Source organism: Misgurnus anguillicaudatus, chromosome 20 (genome assembly GCF_027580225.2).
Source record: "Misgurnus anguillicaudatus chromosome 20, ASM2758022v2, whole genome shotgun sequence".
Classification (NCBI taxonomy): domain Eukaryota; kingdom Metazoa; phylum Chordata; class Actinopteri; order Cypriniformes; family Cobitidae; genus Misgurnus; species Misgurnus anguillicaudatus.
In genome coordinates, this window is record NC_073356.2 from 28505715 (window position 1) to 28518748 (window position 13034).

At 35.2% G+C, this 13034-nt stretch overlaps 2 non-coding genes across 2 annotated transcripts; one reads left to right on the forward strand and one right to left on the reverse strand.

The window, feature by feature from the left end:
* Nucleotides 1-648: 648 nt before the first annotated feature.
* Nucleotides 649-720, reverse strand: trnap-ugg (transfer RNA proline (anticodon UGG)). Its single transcript has one exon. It is a non-coding gene; the product is annotated as a tRNA-Pro (tRNA).
* A 631-nt stretch (nucleotides 721-1351) lies between these two features.
* On the forward strand, nucleotides 1352-1423 carry trnap-agg (transfer RNA proline (anticodon AGG)). The gene has a single exon. It is a non-coding gene; the product is annotated as a tRNA-Pro (tRNA).
* Nucleotides 1424-13034: the final 11611 nt, after the last annotated feature.

The following is a 13034-nucleotide window of genomic DNA, read 5'->3' on the forward strand; positions in this document are numbered from 1 at the left end:
TCCAGAGTCACAACATGACCCACATAATCTATAAAAAGAATATAAAATGACATCCAGTTTCAAGCTTGTTCTCTACATAACTTAGATTTACATCTTTTTGTCAGCATAAATAAATCTTATTATGTATAATCCTAGAAATCGGATTGAATGTAGATAAGGGGAATTTATTTACCTTGAATGTACCAGTGTCCAAACTAAGACAGAAATCATAGTGGAAAATTTGAGGTTTGTTGTCACATAGTTTGAAGTTTAAAACTTAAGGCTGTAACTTAAGAGCATAATTCGTCGTAATCTAATACATGTAGCCTACATGGGTCTTTGGTCTTTCTGTCTATTCATTAAGAGGTCCTTGGCCTGATAAAGGTCGAAGACATCTGCAGTTTATGTTTTTGTGATTTACTGTTTTTAACATAAAAGCATTGTAGCAGATAATGTAAAGAACATTCTGGTAAAATATAACCTTAATAAGGTCATGCCAAAACTGAAATCAGTGAGTGAAATCAATCAAACTTTGTTATTAGATTATGAGACTTAAACCTGGATTTCACAGACAGGAACACATAATCAAATGTGTGTTTTACATGAGGAAGACTGACAAGGTTTTTGAGTAGTATGTTGCGTTGCTAGTTTCAAAGCCCTGGAAAAGTTGGGCTCGTCCGGGATTTGAACCCGGGACCTCTCGCACCCAAAGCGAGAATCATACCCCTAGACCAACGAGCCGATACACTACACACCTTAACACTGACCTTTGTAGCTCCTGTCAACTTGTCTTTGGAATGTGTCATTAGTACGTCACCTAGTGACGTGACAGATTTTCATAATATTACTTTTAAACGAATAAAAGTCGCAGATAAATAAAGCGTTTCAGTGAACTGTATTGATAACTGTAAGTGTGTACATCACGTGGTTTGAGCAAAGAGAACATTTTGTGGAAATACAACCTTGATGTTTTTAATATTGGCTGAGATAGGTCGGTTGATTCTGAGAGGTTGGTTTAGTTCCTGTACACGTGGACAAATATTTGCATTTTGCAACCATTGCTATATATTCCAATCACAACCTGGCAATTATGGGAAATAATTGCTGAAAAAACATCAGTGTTATTTAATAAAACTACTGTTGGTGTTCATATCATTTACGTTCTTCTGTGATCGATTGATTTACTTTAATGACTTACGACATCAAAAACACTTCAACATTTACAGGTTAATGACACCAGATGGCGCTATTGGACACTAAACAGCACCAAAGCTGCAAACTAGCGGTCCAAGTATCCCACATTCAACCACTTGTCGGATGCAGTACTTCCATGCAACGTGGCATCCCATACTGTACTTTTTATACTTCATGAGGCTCGTTGGTCTAGGGGTATGATTCTCGCTTAGGGTGCGAGAGGTCCCGGGTTCAAATCCCGGACGAGCCCAATTTTACCTGTTGCACAGGTAACCACATGGCCAAAACCAACCTACTCTACAACTTAATGTACAAGTAGCCTATATTTTGCGAACAAAGTAGCTTATAATGATTTACTTAAAACTACTTGTATATAATAAGTACTTCTAAATTACAGTAGGCTACTAAAGCGATGATAGTAAAAAAATTCACCATAATTTCCAGGAGACCAGCTAAAACCAGCTCATGCTGTTTTTTCAGTAGTGCAATCAATTTAAATGTGTACATATATCTAGTCAATTCTGATGTGGAAGACAGACAACACATCTGTAATTTAATACTGTAATATATACTCTTTATAAAAAGACATTTGTGGCATAAAAATGAAAACACAATATAAGCTAAAAAATGGTTAAGATTTGGATATGGTCTTGTTTTTAATATTTGCGATTAAGTACATGGAATGGCTAAAGGAAACTGTGTGTTTGTTTTAATTCTGTAACATTTGCATTCAAAGGGGGTTTTTGTATGACGCTTCTACACTGTGTGAACACCCATGTGTTGTTTCCCTTGCTATGTTCACTCTGACAGTAATATACTCCTGAATCTTCAGGCTGAACTTTACTGATGGTCAGACTAAAATCAATGCGATTTCCACTCTCAGTGCCACTGAATCTTTCAGAAACACCTGAAGCTCTGTCTGATGTGGAAGAGATCAGGAGTTTAGGAACTTCTCCAGGAATCTGATGGTACCAGGACATACAATACTGAGTGGTACCTGTCTTAATACAGAATACTGCTGGTGTATGTTTACACTGAATAGTGACAGTTTGACCAGGTTGCACTGTTTGATCTTCAGACTGAGTCAAAATCTGCCCAACAGTAACTGAAAGACAGACACAAAAAAACTAAATCATTCATTTCCTACTATTGGGTATACGTTTAAAGCTGTCACAGTTCCAAATAAATTAGTTTTGAAGGAAAAATTTTATTTTTTATCTTTATTCTGAAGTGCTCAGATCAGAGGTGTGCACATACAGTATGAATACATATGTTTATAGATAAAATATAAAGTCTAAGCTACAGTACCGTTAATTGTTATATACTTACCCCAGATGCAGGTTGTGAGTATCCAAGCAACAATGGTTGTTAAAGTCATGTTTGTTTTCAGATTTACTATTATGAATAAAATCCGTTAATCGTAAACCTTTAAATCTCACAGATCTATAAACACTTTCATGACACCGTAGCATGAATTTGCAATGCAAAGTGTCTGCACAATGTAAATGTTCTTCCTGAAACCAAGACTTAATGGGGTGGTTTCCCAGACACGGGTTAGCTTAAACCAGGACTAGGCCTTATAGTTTAATTAGGAAATATAACTAGTTTTAACAAACATGCCTTACTAAAAACATCACTTGTGTGCATTTTGAGGCAAAACAAACAGGGGCACTAATGGATTTTAAGATATGTCAGTTCAGGTTGTTTGCAGTTTGGACAGCTCTTAAATTTATTTTAGTCTAAGACTAGTCTAATTCCTGTCCGGAAAACCGCCCCTTAGGGCATGGTTCCCAGAATGGACTTAGATTAATCCAGGACTTATTTTTGTTAGGACATTTAGGTAGTTTTAACAAGTGTTAACCTTACAAAAACATTATAGCTGTGCATCTTGAAAAAAAACAACAGCACTGATGCTAAGACACGTCAATGCAAGATTTTTTTTTTTAAATTAAGGCAGCTCAAACATGCATTTTAGTCTTGGATAAGGACAAGCCCATTCCTAGAAACCACCCATTATAAAACTAGAATTTGAAATGGGTCAACATTTTACTTGTGCAGTTTTATTAAGGGAGGTTTTAGTATGATGCTTTAAACTCGACTATGTTCACCTAGTCTGGTATGTTACATATTATATAGAATAGTAAACTCTTGGACAGTGGCGGCCGGTGACTTCTTTTTTCATAGGCGCACGATGCAAAGTTCGTCACAACATGTATGTAGCCCGTTATGTGTGTGGTTCGTAATCTCAAAATATGTGTTCGGCACGTTGGGTGAACCTATGGACATCACGTGTCTTTTCATATTTTGTGAACGTAAGCGTCTCACTACCCCTAAAACCTAACAAGATGGGATGAATATATCAAGTCCAACTCTAAGCTTTTTGTTTTCTACATAATTAAGATTTACATTTAAACTAAAGCAAAAAAGTCCAAAGAATGTCTTTCCAAAGTGTCTTTTAACATATTCATAACAAATTTTATTTTACTCAATTAAACAGATCATTAAAGAAGTGTCTGAGACCATAAAGTACACTTATATTTAAATAAATAAATAAATATAGATAAAATATAAAGTCTAAGCTACAGTACCGTTAATTGTTATATACTTACCCCAGATGCAGGTTGTGAGTATCCAAGCAACAATGGTTGTTAAAGTCATATATATATATATATATATTCACATGCCAGTAATTAGGGGTGGATTTTGGTCTCATAAAGAAATGTAATAAAGGCCTATATCACAAAATAATATCTTTATTACAGATATGTGGGCATACATCATGCGATATCTATTGAAAATACCAACATGCATGCTAAATATTGCTTTTAAATGTGATAAATGCAAATGGTGTAGTCGTAGTGTTACAGTTAGTGTGCAGGAGGTTTTTGTGCAGCGGCTCAATGGGTTTGTATCACTGTGGTGGACTTTTGGTGGAGGAACAAGACTCTCGGTTGGAAGTAAGTAAATCTTTCTTTTTTATTAACATAAGATATTAAAATAACAGAACAAGAAAAAACAATAATGAAAATAAAATACACTACACTGTAAAATATTATTTACCCTTAAATATTCTTTAAACTTTTTGTTTAATCAACTCAGATTTACAAGTCATTTCAACTTACTATTATTTATCTTGACTAGAGGTGAGTTGTTATAACTTCTAAAATATAGGTGAATATGTCAAATTAATTTTAAAGTTGTAGCAACTCATCTCTTGTCAAGATAAATAATAGCAAGTTAAATACTATAGTATTTTATTGTCATTATTGTGTATAGTTACAATTTGGCTAATACATTTTTTTATACTTTCATGACTTCTGATTTCTACTCTAACTGGTTTATAGTTTGTTCAATAGTGATTTATATGATTGTTTATTTTTGTAATGAACTACATGAGATGTATGTATGAAAAGAAACAAACTTCTATAGGTTTTAAATTATACAAAAATGTAGTTATTTGCAAAAAGGACAAGCTAAAAATACAGTGTAAATATACACATAAACACGTTTTGTTATATAGAATTAAAAATTATATTTCTATTGAGTTTTCATGGAACAGAAAGTTTCACACTATGATCACACTACGATAACATGATTGTTATCAATTTTTATTATCAATTATCATTGTATTAACATATAGTAATGCTGTTAGTAATAATATCATATAAAATCAAAATGTGTTTTTACAAGCATAATAAATGCATTATCTCAGTGGTCATAAAATGATCTAATGCAAAGCCAATGTGTGTAAAAAAAATTAAAGTTTCTGAACATTGCATTCAGATCTGCTTGATTAGTTAAGCTGAAAACACAGGAAGTGAAACATAGAATGTGTGATAAAGCCGCTTATGACTTTAAGAGAACAGAAACTTTATAATTTCCATCTCTCTCTCTCTCTCTCTCTCTCGAGTGCATGCTGGGAGTGTGAGACGGAGCTGAGCGCGCCGCTTTGCGGAGAGCATTGTTTTTCTTTGCCCCTTTGTTTTTTCCCTCACTTTACCTATTTAATTATTTCATCTTTTCCCTTGTTAATAACTTTTTGGACAGGGAAGAGTGTTCTTGGCGCGTACGCGCGTCTTGTCGTCGCCAGTATGGCGAGCACTAATGTGCTAACGCCTGGCCTGTCACTCCGTAATGGGTGCAGGTGTATACCGGACCCCGCTGTATCCGTGGAAGATATGCTCTTGGCGTTTGGGGAAAAAATCGGTTTTGAGAACATCGTTTCGGCCTCAAGGATGAACAAAGCCGTGGTTGTGTTTTTAAAATCAGAAGCACTGGTGAACGAGTTGACTGTGAGCGGTGTGTGGGTGAAAGAAACATATGTTCCGGTAACCCCGCTTTCTGCACCAGCAACTAAAGTCACGATTTCTAATGTCCCACCATTCATATGCAATGAGGCCATTTTAAATGAGCTAAAGAGATTCGGCAAGATCGCAAGTCCCGTTAAAGCGGTTCCTCTGCGATGTAAAAACGCTGCGTTAAAGCACGTTCTTTCCTTTAGACGCCAGGTATTTATGTTTTTAAATTCCCCAGAGCGGACTTTGGATGTCTCTTTCCGTGTCACCTACGAAGAGAGCTCATTCATGATTTATGCCAGTACCGATAGCATGAGATGTTTCGAATGCGGTGACGTTGGCCATAAACGTTTCACATGCCCGCATAAAGATGAACAACGCGCATCTACATCTGGCGCGGATACGGATAATGCAGAAGCACAGAGGTCAGAGCAGCAGGCTGAAAGAGCTTCAAACGATGTGAATGTGCAACAGGAGGTGAGTGAAACTATTGATACTCTTGGCAGTGTGGAGAAAACTGAATGTAGCAGGCCTACTGTTATAAATAAGGATGTGAACGAGTGTGATGATAGTGGACAGAATGATATTCAAAGTGATGTTGAAGATGTGTGTGAGGATAGTGTTACGGGGCAGGCAGGTGTTTCAGAGGAGAACATGACTGATGAGATGGAAGGGTTGTCACAGTACACTGATGATGGTTTAAGAGACGATGAGCAATGGTCTGATGTGTCAAAAGTGGATGATGATTTGTACACTCTTGAGCAAATCAACTCGTTCCTTGACAAAACTAAAGGTAGAGCTGGTGTTGATGTTTGTGATTATTTTCCTGATGTGGAAAAGTTTGTCTCCTCTGTTATGATGGCTAGGAAAAAGAGTAGTTATGATGAGCTTTCACAACAAAAGCGTTTTCGCCTAAAAAAGCATTTAACTGCTATTAGAGCTGGGAGAAAACCAGCAAAAGCAAGGGGAAAGACCAAATAATTAAGATGGATATGTTTTCCTTTTTCTTTCTGTATTGTTTTTTCTTATTCTCTCTAGTCCCTTTTATGGAAGTATTGAGGGTGGGGTCTTTAAATATTAATGGTCTAAGGGATGGGAAAAAAAGATGCTTATTGTTAGATTTCATACATTTAAAGGGCCCGAATGTTGTTTTCTTACAAGAGACCCACAGTAATTTTGATAATGAAGCTGATTGGGGATTATGGTGGAAAGGGGAGAGAGTGCTTAGTCATGGAACTAATGTCAGTGCTGGTGTGGCTATACTCTTTTCTCCTAATATAAAAGTTAAGATCTTAACGAAAAATGAAATAGAACCTGGGAAGCTGGTGGCTGTTAGAGCTGAAATTAATAATTTCTCTTTTGTGTTTATTAACATCTACGCCCCTAATGTTGGAGCAGAAAGATTACAGCTCTTTGCCAAACTAGAACAGTTTTTAAAGTTACAGCAAGCTGGTGATTTTATTATTTTAGGAGGAGACTGGAATTGCACTCTTGATTTTGTACAAGATAGAAATGGTGATGAGCCTCATATGCAGTCAGCTTCTTGTCTGACCAGAGTCCTAAAAAGTTTTAACCTCTCGGATATATGGAGAGAGATTAATCCTTCTACAAAGCAGTACACTTGGGTCCAAATGAGTCTCTCTCTCTCTCTCTCACTCCCTCTCTCTCTCTCTCTCTCTCTCTCTCTCTCTCTCTCTCTCTCTCTCTCTCTCTCTCTCTATGTAATCGTCCCCCTACTCTAACAGTCTTGCCTCCCTCCAGAGATGAGTTGAAACAGGGTAAAGCTACAGTCATGTGTGTTGGCAGTAAGGGTTATCCGTCTGACTGGAAGCTGAACTGGAAGGTTGATTGTAGCAGCAGGAGCTCTGGTGTGAATCTGAATCCCAGTATACTGCAGAAAGATGGACTGTACAGCTGGAGCAGCAGTCTGACTCTCACTGCGAGTGAATGGAGATCAGCATTTACCATCAGCTGTGAGGCCACACAGAGCTCACAGAATCCAGTGACCAAGACCATTAACATACAACAATGTGATATAGAATGAGATGAGAACACGCACGCGCACACACAAATAAATATACATTGATAGGGATGCTCACAGACACAGAGATCAATGCTAATGAAATTATATGCTACTTTGCTTTATTCTTTGATTTATGAAAGAAATGTGTATCTTTCTTAATGCTTCTATTTTAGTAGGCTAGATTTGACATTTACAGTTGCAAACTATTTGTATTAAAGTGTTTATTTAAAAAAAAATAAAAGCTTTGTGAATCATTATGCCTGATTCCTCTTTTGTCTTCGTTTCCTTGTGAATGATGTTTAAATCTCAGCAATGGAAGGAAATAAATATACCCATAAACTGTGCCTTTGTGGCCATAGGTTACAGTTTCTCTATCCACTGGTTTGTTTGTTTGTTCACTAACTCTGTTTGTGCATTAAAGCCAAAAGGCTCACATACAATATTTAAAATAAATGATGCTGTGATAAACAGATTTCAGCTATTTAAAACTGCATTGTAGCATTTTAATGGGATATGGTATGTACATAAGCATTGTCTTGGTGATTTACAGTAGATCTGCTACACTGTTTCTTGGTATGAGTGAAGGCTTTTGGAGAGACATAAGCATGATTACAGGGAATAAAACCCTATTATGTATTTGTCTCACAAGTATTATGCATTTTTGTAATATAATCCTTTTTTTAAATATTTTGTGTTGTTGATAGTGATGGGTCGTTCGCGAACGAGCGGCTCTAAGAGCTGATTCTTTGTAGCGAACGAGTAGAGCCGAATCTTCAGACGCATGCAGGGGAGCCGGCTCTTCTAAGGGAGCCGAGCCAGAAGAGCCGAATCTATGAAAAGAGCCGGACTGCCATCACTAAAATGTAGAGCCAGCGCTTGAGCCGAAAGAGCCGAATCAATGGAAAGAGCCGGACTGCCCATCACTAGTTGTTGAATAATACAGTACTCTGGAGATGTGGAGTCAGGATTTAATTGGTCTCTACCAGGTCACTGTAGGAAAGGAAACAATGGAACTTCAATTAATGGCAATTCACAGACTGGCAAGGAAACTACACACATGATGTAATTCAAACAATAGCTAACAAAGATAGGGGAACAGGAGGATATTTATGCAGTGGAGCTGATGAACGTGATGACTGACAGGTGAGGATGAGAATAACAAGACACAGGTGAGGCAGCGTGAAGGATCCTGGGAAATGGAGTACAGATGGGAGCAAATTGGCTAGGGGAACACGCTGAAAGACAGACGAGACCCTGACAGTCTCACACTTTGGTAAATTTATTTTTTCATTCTTTAATAGGCAAAAAAGGTGAGTGTATGTATAAATATTAGACAGAATTTAAATGAAACAGCTTAAAAAATAATGAATAAATTAACATGTGACGTTTTTATCTCTATACAGTACAAGATGCACCAGCTTTGTTTGTGCTTACTGTAAAGTTTTAATGATTATTCGTATTTATTTTTTCACTCTTCTTAATTAAGATACAAACAGAAAATACAGTTAGTACACAAAATGTAAAAATAACACAAATTTTCAGAACAAAGTGGCATTTTAGGCAAAAGTTAGTATTTACATTAATCACATCGAGAATTCTTTTAAGGAGACTAAAGTCCTGAAGTCATTAGATTCGAAATAGAAATTAGGATTTCATTTTATTAAGGTTTAAGAGAGCCTGCAGGCTCTTGCTGTTGCTCAAGTAAGGGGAGCTCTCAATAAACAATTAAGCTTATAATTTTATTCAGTTTTTAATACTGCATACACATGTAATATAAAGAGACTGATAAATAGTTAAATATGGTCATTATACCATTGCTAAAACAATAAATGTCTACACTTTCAGAAAGTTCAAGCTGCTGCAGTATAGTCTGACAGAGGTTTTTGTATGACGCTTTAACACAGTGTGAACACCAAGTCAGTGGTCCCAGCAACACCCTTATCATATAGACTCTGACAGTAATAAACTCCTGAATCTTCAGGCTGAACTTTACTGATGGTCAGAGTAAAATCAATGTGGTTTCCACTCTCACTGCCACTGAATCTTTCAGAAACACCTGAAGCTCTGTCTGATGTGAGATAGATCAGGAGTTTAGGAACTTCTCCAGGAATCTGATGGTACCATGACATACAATACTGAGTGGAACCTGTTTCCTTAATACAGTTTATTGCTGGTGTATGTTTACACTGAATAGAAACAGTTTTATCAGGCAAATCTGTTTGATCTTCAGATTGAGTCAAAATCTGCCCAACAGTAACTGAAAGACAAAACAGAAAATAGAAAATCATTAATTTGATATATCATGAGCACAGCTAAATGTGTCACGCCGCCAAAATTTAAGCAATTCAAAATTATTAATAATTATTAATGTTATCAAATAAAAAACTCAATGTACATCTTCAGGTTTTTCTGGCGTACTAAAAGGGAACAAATATAAAAGCAGATTTGTTGTTATGTTTATACATCAAAATTTATAAATATAGGTTAAGTCTTACCCCAGGTACAGGTTGAGAGTACACAAACAACAATTGATATTAAAGTCATGTTTCAATTTAGATCCACAATTCTGTCTAAAAAAACACCTAGTCATAAAACCATAAACTCACAGGTCTATAAACACTTTCAGAGCACTGAAGCATAAAGTTTTAATGCAAAGTGTCATCACTATGTAAACATCCTTTCTCGAAACAGCAGACTCTTTTACAGGAATATGTCTCATAATCTTGCAAAATTAACAAACTAACTTTAGTTCTAAGGGCTTACAACTAATCCCCTTACAGTTTTTGTACTTTTCAGTTTTGTTATCATGGCTATCACTCTATTTTCATGTGTATACTCGTGTCAGGGAATGATCAGACTTGACAAGAGATTTTTCTTTGTATGTCTAACTAGAGAAAACATCTGTCCAAATAATAGATTGTGTTACTGCAAAGTATATTTGAAAAATGTCTGAAGACGTAAAAAAATTTGAAGTAAGTTGATATTCAAATGAAACAAAAGTATAGTTCAAGTAACTTAAACATTTAATCATAGAAACTGGATTTGTATTCTGGCACATATGATTGTAGATATAATTTTCTTATAGGTCTATATTAATTTTGTATTTTTTTTCCTATTTGTGTATTGTTTCTTTGGTGAGTGACAATAAAGATTTATTAATTTTAATAACACTGTTATACTAAGTGCTTGATTAAAAATACATGAACATGCAAAAATATAATAATATACTATGTGTGTCAATAAACGCATACTGTAGCCTATACAGTATTAGCATGGGGTTTAAACCAAATAATTTTTAACCAATAAACTGTCGATGACTGATGCTATTTACAATATAATATAAGTACCCAGGTAATGCTGGGTGATAAAAACATGTTTGCTTTTAAATCTGTTAGTATGAAGAACAGCTGTAAATTGTAGATAAGAATTGAAAGGGTTTCACAGGTCTATAAACACTTGCAGACCCCTGAAGCATGCAGTTAATGCAAAGCTATCATTACAGTGGAAACCCCTTTGTTAGCAAAAGTTTCATTTCAGGGCAAAGGTTTTAAAACTTGCAGGTAATCCACCAGGGGTCAGTAAACGGTAGTTGTGAACTTTATCCATAGGGTGTCTCTGTTAAAGCCTTGGGGATTTATACAGTATGAATAACCTACTTTGTGACAATGAATCCTTTTTGTAGACTAGAGTTGGAGATACCAAAACTATCACTAAAATGGCAGCAACATAGCCAACATTTTGATTGTATTTAATAACTGCAGTGGTATTTATATTTTATAAACAACAACCTCTTATGCTATGGCATGGATTTTATCTTTTAAGTAGTTCAAGTCTACTAAGTGTGCATTAAATTATGTTTTAAATATTAAAAAAACCCAGGAAATATAGAGTAACATGATTTTCACCCCATATGCAAAAAAATGTTAGTGCAGAAGAGTTTTGTCCTGAATGAGTTTGTATCACAGTCGACAAATTTTGATGTAGGTACCTAACTTTGCAGTGAGTAATTCTTATTTCTGAAGCTAAGAAGACATTTTTATCTAATGCTAATTAAACAATTTATTTTTGTGTGACATCAAATTAAAGTATTGTGTCATGAATATAAACGGTCACATTTTATTTTCAAAATTGTATGGCTACTTTGTCTTAATGTGGTAATTTACATATTATTGTTTCAGACACTTGTTGCACATAATGATATTAAAAACTTGTACTGACATTTGGTCATTTGAGAATAATGTTTAAAAGCACCTTCTTTTATTATTAAATGCATACAAAATCATCTTTAAGAAAGTGAGAAAGATCTTGGCAACAATTGCTAACAAAAAAGTGGCTGAACTATATGTGAAAAATCTGACAAAAGATGCTGCAGTTGCTACTTTGTTCATCAGCCTAAAAAATGCATACAATCTTAATATATTGTTCATAAATGTATAAGACTGCCTGATTGAATATATAGATTAAAGTTATATATAAGCATAAACAGAATACACAATCATAACGACTTACAAATTTAATAAGCTACACAGTTTTCTATATATGTGTGTAGCTTGATATTAAAACTTTTAGTTTTAGTTACACTCAGATCTGCTTGTTTAACTGAGAGTTTACTAAAGGGAAGTGAAAGACCCTAAATATCACTGCAAAAACAAACAAAAAATGTTTATGACATTTAAAAAAAAAATTCTCATCCCAACCTTTCTTCTTATTTTTGCCCTCCAGAGATGAGTTAAAGCAAGATAAGTGTGTTGGCAGTAAGGTCATAAACGAATAAAAATGATTTATCTTTAAAAGGGTTTAACTTTATGTTTGTTAAATAAAAACACTTTGGTCTGGTTTCACGGACAAGTCTTAGCTAAGGCCAGGACTAGGCCTTAGTTAAATTAAGGTGTTTAAACATCTTTTATAAACATGCAAGACTTTACTGGAGTGTATCTTGAGCCAAATCAATAGGCTACTGGCATATTTAAGATCTGTCAGTGCAAGTTATTTTCAGTTGAGACAGCTCAAACGTATTTTAGTCTAGGACTATCCTTAACCCTTGTCTGTAACCAGGGGTTTGTGTTTAATATTTGTAGAGTATTGAATGAGAGAAATTTAGAGCAGTGTGTGTGTCTATAATTTAGGAATACCCAGGGCTAGACTGGGACAAAAATATCGGCCCTGACATCTTTGCCCAGACAGACCCACTACAAATAAGCAACCACCCATCTTTGTGCAAACTTGACAATGTATACCAACTCAAAGCCATATAATGATTAAATAGAAAAGTCTAAGAGCTGACACGTGACATTAGAATAATATAATGCAAGCAATGTACTGTAAAAAGGCTTTGTAGGTTTTAACAATCTGCTAATTGTTTTAGCCAGTGTGCATAATGTGAAAACTAACCATTCTGACCATCTTATGATAACACCGAGACCTGATAAATATTACACATTTTTTGCAATTTGCATGGCGTCTATCCCATGGAAATTAATAATTAATTTTTCAATGTGTGTTAAACTTTTTTTGGCCCATTTAAAAGAAATGTGCCTAATAAT